The 8,597-nt window shown below is 47.7% G+C and overlaps 1 long non-coding RNA gene across 1 annotated transcript in view; it reads left to right on the plus strand.

Annotated features, from left to right (window-relative positions):
* The window catches only part of LOC132025808 (uncharacterized), a 28,466-nt gene extending 23,174 nt beyond the window's left edge, over positions 1-5,292 (plus strand). The window contains exons 3-5 of the long non-coding RNA XR_009406697.1: positions 3,815-3,992; positions 4,744-4,821; positions 5,053-5,292. This is a non-coding gene — a long non-coding RNA (uncharacterized LOC132025808). The remainder of the gene's footprint in view (positions 1-3,814; positions 3,993-4,743; positions 4,822-5,052) is intronic.
* The last annotated feature ends 3,305 nt before the right edge of the window (positions 5,293-8,597 follow it).

Below are 8,597 nucleotides of genomic sequence, written 5' to 3' on the forward strand. Positions count from 1 at the left end.
TGAGACTGCGCCTGTCACGACACTTGGGGTTTCAGTCTTGCAACCAGAAGAACGGGGTTATCCCTGTTCTGGGATGTGTAGACAAGAATTTTCAATCTCAGTACGGCTTTGTGTGCCTCAGACGATCCTGTTTGGATCTCTCTGTGCTGATACATTCTTGGAGCTTCGAGTGAGGTCCAGGCTGCAGTCATGGTTACCCTCGTAGCCAGGCAGAGCAGCGAGTGAGCTGGCAAACCCCACCAGAGAAACGGGGCAGTGAGGCGGCTGGTAACACCAGTTACCACGCTGGTCCGACGCCGAGGTCTTCCAGCTGGCGTGGGCAGATCCACTAGGAAATCGAGATACTCTCCCAGCCCCGAGGCAGGGGCACGTAAAGCCATGTCTAGATTCTCTTGGAAGCACCCCCACACCAGAGGTGGGTTCTGCATATGGTAATGTCCAGCATGGTATCAGCTCAAACACAAGGTACAAGATGATCGGACAGACCATATTAGAAATAGTAAATTCAAGTCAGTAGCTGACCAGGCTGATGTCCAGCAGAAATATAAGAGCCACAAGAACTGTCCACTATCACCACGGCTATTCTACACAGTACTAGAAGTCCTCACCTCAGCAATCAGACAAAAAAAAAAAAAAAAAAAAAAATAAAACCAACAAAACAAAAAAAAAAAAAAAAAAAAAAAAAGATAAAAGCATCTAAATCAACAAAGAAGAAGTCAAACTCTCACTCTTTGCAGATATGATACTTTATGTGGAAAACCCAAAAGATTTCACCCCAAAACTGCTAGAACTCATACAGGAGTTCAGTGAAGTGTCAGGACATAAAATCAATTCTCAGAAAGCAGTTGCATCTCTCTACACCAACAGCAAGACAGAAGAAAGAGAAACTAAGGCATCGATCCCATTTACAGTTGCACCCAAACCGTAAGACACCTAGGAATAAACCTAACCAAAGAGGCATGTTCTGAGCGGTGGTTTTCAAACTTTACCCATGGCGACAGCTTGCTGGGGACCAAGAGCTTTAGATTTGTTAGACCTGGGTGATCCGTTTCTACTACGTTTCCAGGTGATGCTGACTTTGCTGGCCCAGGGACCACACTTTGAAAACCACTAACCCTAAGCACGAACTCCCTTGAAAACGGAGAGGAGACGAAGCAAGAGCTCTCTGCTTTTGCTTCTCTGCACCTGAAACGTCTTTGGCTGAGGTCTCAAGTGATTAGGAGAAAAGCAGTTCTGGCTTGAGTGAAAAAGGGAACAGAAGGGTAAGAACTTGAAGGGAGGGACCCTACAGCCCTGTCGTAAGCAGACCCTTGCTTCTGGGGCTCAGCACCCACTGACCCTACAGGAGCCGGTCCAGTTGGCAAGTAGAAGCAAGCAGGCAGCGCCTTGTCCTTGTCTTTCAAAACCTTCTTTTTATCATGTCCCATTGCTAATAAACGCAGAGCTTAGCCGAGCATGTCTTTCCACCAGGACAAACAGTCCCCCCTGAAGCCTTTGGCTCAAGAACTAGTCTGCTGAGGAGCCAGGGCCACACCAGGTAAGGCCTGGGTGGGGTTTCCTGGAAGAAGCTCTGGGGAGCCAGTTGCTGATCAGAACATTAGTTACCGGTTTCTGCCGTGGGAGGAAGAGCAGCTACTGACTCTATTCCAGAAAAGGAAAGGCCGTGGGTTGTCTGAATTTAAACCTCCAGGGGACGGGGAGGGGGTAGATGTCACCTTTTATTTCACCACGACGGAGACCTTAACAACGGAAATGCATTTGGCTGAGGTGGGAGTTAGGATATGTTGCGCAGGAGGTTGACCCAGATGGAGTCTAAAAGGAATTCTGATTTCTCTGGGGGTGCTGGTCGGCGGGTGTCTTATCGACACGCGTTTGTGTTCGGAGGCTTTTGATTTCTGGCCGAAGGAGGGGGAAGCTTAAGAGCCGGGGAGCAGTTCCCAGGGAAAAGGCAAGAGCCACGGCGTGACAAAATTATTAGCAGGTTGACATCCGAGCACAAAACTGCGTTCTACGGTATTCCTGCAATTAGGAAAAAAGTGCCTCGCAGATGAACTCCCACTCCACAAACTCAGATAGGCAAGAAGAATGTCCTTTGGTTTTTTTATATTGTTTTGAAGGTTTTATTTATTTGAGAGAGAGAGAGAGAGCCAACAGGAGGGGAGGGCCCGGGACAAGCAGTCTCCCTGATGAGCCAGGAGCCCCAGAACGATGTCTTTTTAAATGCTTTCTCTTCCACATTTCCATTTCCATTTTCTGTAGTCTGTTTGATGGCGGAAATTTTACTTCCGTCCATTTGAGATCGGGCCCCCTTTTTCACAGTCACAGCTGAATTCCCAGACTTTGGGGAACAAATTCATGTCCTGTGATTACTTCCCTTTAAAACTTGCTGAGACATCTTTAAAGCCTCACGGAAAATATAATAAATATTTCTAAACGTGCCGTCGGTTGGAAGTTTTAATTGTGTCGTTCGACTCTTCTCTCTGGGCGGCAGGTTGGTGGCTGCTTGAGGTCTGATTTACGGCGAGCCGCGTGCTGTGGCTCCCACGTTCACGGCGATTTATCAGATCATGCCTGCAAGTCGATGACTTGCCGTGTGGACCCAGAGTCTCCTTCGTCACGCGCGTCCGTGTTGAGAAGGGTTGCATGGCTTCGGTAGCTTGCATCAGCCGCAGAAACTCTCTTGAATGATGCGGTTTGCCTTAGCGTCTTCTGCGGCTGACATTAACGCGGCCACACTGGCTGTCTCCGGTTGACATTGGGCTGATGTATCATCTCCTCTCCAACTTGGCCTCCCGATGGTTTGGTGCTTTCATGCATTGAGTGTGTGTTTTTGCAAACAGCCCCAGAGCTGCGTTACGTCGCAATCCACTCTGACACCCTCCGTCAGCCGGCGAGTTCAGTTTATGTGTAGGGGAGGGACTGACACGTCTGGACTTGCTGTTACTCTCTGTTTTCATATTATACTTTCCAGTCTAGGTTCGCATCGTCCTTTTTAAAATCCTTTCCTAGGGGACGCCTGGGTGGCTCAGTTGGTTAAGCAGCTGCCTTCGGCTCAGGTCATGATCCCAGCGTCCTGGGATCGAGTCCCACATCGGGCTCCTTGCTGGGCAGGGAGCCTGCTTCTCCCTCTGCCTCTGCCTGCCACTCTGTCTGCCTGTGCTCGCTCTCTCCCCCTCTCTCTCTCTGATAAATAAATAAAATCTTAAAAAAAAAAAATAAAATAAAATCCTTTCCTAGGACCGATATTCACACATTTCCCTTGAACTCTGTTTGCTGTGTCTGTGGCCACATGCCATTTTCTTAAAGTCCAAGCAAGTTGTTTCCCGAGGCAGCCTTTTTATCTGAATATCTAGCAACAAGTTCTTTCTCGTTTGTAAATCGGGATGAAATTCACAGACTCTAAAATTAACCATTTTAAAGTGAGTAATTCTACAGCATGTTGTATATCCATAATGTACAGCTGTCATCTCTGTCGAGTTCCAAAATATGACACGTTCTGAGCTAGTGTCAGCAAGCATACCTTCTTCTGAGTCTTGTCCTACTGACTTTATTTTTTTTTTTAAAGATTTTATTTATTTATATGAGAGGGGCAGAGAAAGAAAGAAAGACAGAGAGAGGGAGAAGCAGACTCTCTGCTGAGCAGAGAGCCTGATGTGGGGCTCAGTCCCAGGGCCCTGGGATCATGACCCAAGACAAAGGTAGATGCTTAACCCACTGAGCCACCCAGGCGCCCCTGCCTGATTCTGTAATTTTTAAAACTGAGCTGTGACGGACGTAGAACACTGCACTGGTTTCAGATGTGTGTTTATTACAGACACTGAACGCTGGATCCCAGGAAGACGCCCAGCGAGGGGTGTGGCTGGAGGCGGATGGGCTCCCCCCACCTGCGTGCATTGGGGAGAAAGTGTGTGATCCCCACACACGGAATGGGAGCTGCCAGGGCCCGGTGCCCTCACCCTTGCCCCGAGGTCTCCCCTTGCCTTGCAGACACGGTAAGTCCTGAGCGTCCGGCAAAGGAGGAGGACAATGGGTGACATCTTGGCCACTGAATCATCGACCCACGTGCGGGGAAGGGTCTGACTTCAGTCTTCCATGTGGTGCAGACCCCACTTCTGGAACCTCACGGGGCAGGAGTTGGGGGAGGGACAAAATGTCTTCCACACGTTTGGCTTGTAGGTGAGGGGGGTGGGTGGGGTCCACTGGGGCTTCAGACTGCGGTCAGCGAGTGCTTCAGGGAGGCGCCCACACCCGGGCAAAGGGCTGCTGGTGGTGTAAGGGTTGTGCGCTGGTGTCTTTCTCTTTCACCGGAAAGTGGGGGACAGCTGTGTCAGGAGCTTTGCATTGTTGTTGTTGTTGTTGTTGAATGATACTTGAGGCCCGTAGACCCTGGTACCGAGGGCACAATGGAAGGGTCCGGAAGACTGTAGTGTTGGGGCGTTTTCTGAATAAATGTTCACATTTTTGTGAATAAATGTTTGTGCCTGAATGTTTTGGGCAGCTCAGACTCTTGTTCCCAAAGCCTTCATTGGAGAAGGCCTCCTTCCTGGGGAGGAAGGGCCCCGGTCTTGGTCTCAGCCACCTGCTCAGACATCAGGAAGAGACTGAAGCTGTCTTGTCCTGTCACCGCCGAGGCCTCTGTTCTGTGGGCCGGTCACTGCCCAGCTGGGTCCCGTGACTCAGCAAGGTCACGGCCACCCAGGATGGCACACACTGCGGGGTCTGGAAATTCTCTCTTCTTCACAGCTTCTGTGATGGACCCCCCTTCCTCCTTGGCCGTGGGGCTCTCCGGCAGCTGTCTGAGTATCCAGAGGTCTCTTTGAGGTAAGTGGACGGAGCACTGAGAGGAGCGGCGGCTCCGATGACCTGAGTTTAATTTATGAGTTCAGTCATTTTATTTCATTGATTTCTTTTCATTGATTTTCTTACCACCGGACGCATTTTTTTTTTTTTTTTTTGTTTCTCCCACTAAAATATATTCTGAACCGTATTGCCATTGGTGAGTGCACAGCAAAATAAATCAATAATGAAAAAAACAATATTTGTCGCATTAAGGAAGCTGTGTGAGTGGAGCAAAGGGCAGCAGCGTGGAGCTCACTGAGCGAGCTATCGGCCGAGCCTCCCTGTGTCCGCCCACGGCCAGCCCATCCTGCTCCTTTTCCGAAGGATAGAAGAGGGCTCTCTTCTGCGACGTTCGTGGTCCTGGGGGCACCTGCTCTGCGGAGCCAGAATCTGTCCCGCCCACGCCTCCAGGAACTTGGCGCCAGGTCTGCACGTACCCTTCCCAAGGACCCTTCTGACACTGGAATGGTTTCTGAGAACAGGGAGACGTTGCTCTGCATGTGACTTCCCATTCGCTTTAACGTAAAAGCCAGAGGTCTGTTCCGTAGCGCCGCCCATCGTGCCGGTTTGCCTGGTTTGTGGCTATTGTCCCCACGTCATTATTAATGCCCCATGTTTACTCTGAAGTGGGTCCAGTCTGGGCGACGCGTATATCTGTTGGTCCTCTAAGGCCCTCCATCCCCCGCCCCCACCCCCTCCGACGTATTTCTCTGTCCTATTATTTCCCCTTCTTGCTTGCCGCAGCCGTCCCCAGCCCCCCCGCTGTTCCTTGAGCCCATGGCTGTGCTCCTGCCCCCAGAGCCTTCGCACGAGCTGTTTCTATTTCTGGAACACTCTTCCATGGCTTATCTGCATAATCAATTCCTTCAAGTCTTTGCTTAAATTTTACCTTCTCAGTGAGACATAGGTTGACCATAGGCCTTGTTTCTGCTCCCTCGTGTATCAGAAAAGCCCCCGAACGCCTCCCACAGTAAACATCGGTACACACTTGTTGAAAGAATGAATGAAAAGTCAAGTTCTGTTTTCCCCAAAGACTTGCCAGGTGACTGTCTAGCTGTAAAGATCCAAAGGGTTACTAGCTGGTGATGACTTCCTAGTGTTTCCCTCAACTGCATATCTTTTTTTATTTTTATTTCCCAGAGGAGTACTGGGACATTTTACAGCATTGGACTTGACCATTTTGTCACAGACCAGTTTAAGGGAAACCTGGAAAAGAGGCAAGTGTTTAGAATCCCTAGAAATAATCCCACAGAAGCATCTCTCTATTTTATCTAAAAGATAGGCTAAACCAGCAGAAATGGTTCTAAAAGTAAAAAAGTATTAACGTTGGCATCACGCTATGTGGTTTATGGAGCTCTCCAATCCCACTGTCTTATTTAATCCTTATAATAGCACGCTGTATTATCCCTCTTCCGTTTATGAGGAACCATAATCCAGAGAGAATAATGATTTCCTGCAAGATATATGGCTAGTTATGTTTAAGCAGAGTGTTTAAGTGGCAAAGTGACTTCCCATGCCTGGTTTAGTGCCTCACTATGTCTGATGTCCCTTTCTAATTACATCAGGACACCCTTTCATTAGTCGTGCCTTCTGGGGTCTTTGGGGAAAGCATGCAGGAGACAGAATGTCGTGACCCACAGCACATGACAGGATGCCATCCCCGTCCCAAGACACAGCTGAATGGACACTAAAGGAGCAAGGCCAGGGGCATTTTCCATCCAGATCCAAATGGACACTTCATGAAAGGCTTTCATAAGAAACAGAAAAAAATCTCTTTCTTATGATATTTCACAGTCCCCTCCCCGTGTCCCTCGACTCTTACAACCAAGACAACTGTACACACAACAATAGTGATAATCGTTACCTTGTACTAAGCACACTGCGTGTTGTGAACTATTCCAAGTGCACAGGTAATTCACCTACATCTCACATCAGCTCTCCACAGCAGACATTATTACTTGCCAAGTCCGCAAAGGTCCTAAAAGCACATTTGAGCCCATCTCACAGTTAGAGATTGGAAGAGAGGGAATTTGAACCCACGTGGCCCAGAAAAGTGCTCCAGAAAAGTGCTGTCCAATAGAAATATAAGACCCATGTGATTTTTAATCTTCCAGTAGTTACATTAAAAAGTGAAAAGATGGGGCGCCTGGGTGGCTCAGCAGGTTAAGCGTCTGCCTTCTGCTCAGGTCATGATCTCAGGGTCTTGGGATCAAGTCCCAAATTGGGCCCTCTGCTCAACAGGGAGCCTGCTTCCCCCTCTCTCTCTGCCTGCTGCTCTATCTACTTGTGATCTCTCTCTGTGTCAAATAAATAAATTAAATCTTTAAAAAAAAGTGAAAAGAAACATCCATGTAATCTTAAGGGTATTATGCTACGTGAAGTAAGTCAGATGGAGAAAGACAAATATGATATGACAAATACAAAAGACAAATAGGATTTCACTTATATGTGGAACCTAAAAAGCAAAAACAAAGGCAGAAACAAACCCATCAATACAAAGGCAAACTGGTGGTTACCCCAGGGGTGGGGCAGCGGGAGGTACAGGCTTCTAGTTATGGAATGAGTAATTCCCAGGGATGAAAGGCACAGCATAGAGAACATAGTCAATGGTACTGACAGATGGCAGCTACATTCGTGGTGAGAAGAGCACAAGGTACAGAGGTACAGAGGTGTGCAATCACTATGTTGTAAACCGAGACTAATGTAACGTTGGGCATCAGCTATAGTTCAATAAGAAACAAATGTAAAAAGAAACAAATGAAGTGAACTTTTAAGATGTGTTCCGTTGTAACCCAATATATCAAAACTTGAATTCTTCAATATGCAACCTTATAAAAATTATTAATTTAATAGTTCACAGTTTGGTAGTAAGTCTTCTAAGTGCGGTGTGCATTTTATTCTTTGAGCACATCTCAGTTTGGATTCTAAATTTTAATCGGAAATACTTAATCTATATTGAGATTTCATTAAATGCATATAGTTGAAAAAGCAGATTTCCATACTCAAATTATTTCAATCATATCTAAAGCTTTCCAGTAACTGAACTGAACTGTATGAGCTTTTTTTTTTTTTTTTTAAAGATTTTATTTATTTGACAGAGAGAGACAGGGAGGGGGGAACACAGCAGGGGAGTGGGACAGGGAGAAGCAGGCTTCCCACCCAGCAGGGAGCCCGATGCAGGACTCGATCCCAGAACCCTGGGATCATGATCTGAGCCGAAGGCAGACGCTTAACAACTGAGCCGCCCAGGCACCCCCGAGTATGAGTTTTTAAATTAAAACCAACTGCGGCTGGTGGCTGCTGTGCAGGGGGCTCTGAAGGCCAGGTCCATGCCCATGACCCCAGACCGCTCTGGTTTCTGGGAGCGGCCCCCTGCCATTTTGGCTTGGCCCCATTTGCCCCATTCCTGAGTGTTCTTATGACCCTCTTCTCCTGAGTTTTCTGGATCTTCAGACATTCAGCCCATCATTCCCGTCTTCATCTTTAGCATTAACGTCCAATGTCCCGAATTACACAGATCCCACATCATGCCTGGAGAAATGTAAACACGGTCATAAAACTAATAAAAAATTTTGTGGGCTTTCCTTACTAGCTCTGCTTAACATACAAGAGAATTCCAGGGAGATTGGATTCTCTCTTAGCCATCTGGGGTGGAGAGAATAGCCAGATTAGATTGCAGGCCAGAGCCTTTGCTTAATGAGGCTCTGGAATCAGTCCTTTGATTTCCGCGGAAAGCCCTGCACATCCCCCTTAAGTTG

This window comes from Mustela nigripes, chromosome 10 (genome assembly GCF_022355385.1).
Source record: "Mustela nigripes isolate SB6536 chromosome 10, MUSNIG.SB6536, whole genome shotgun sequence".
Lineage (NCBI taxonomy): Eukaryota > Metazoa > Chordata > Mammalia > Carnivora > Mustelidae > Mustela > Mustela nigripes.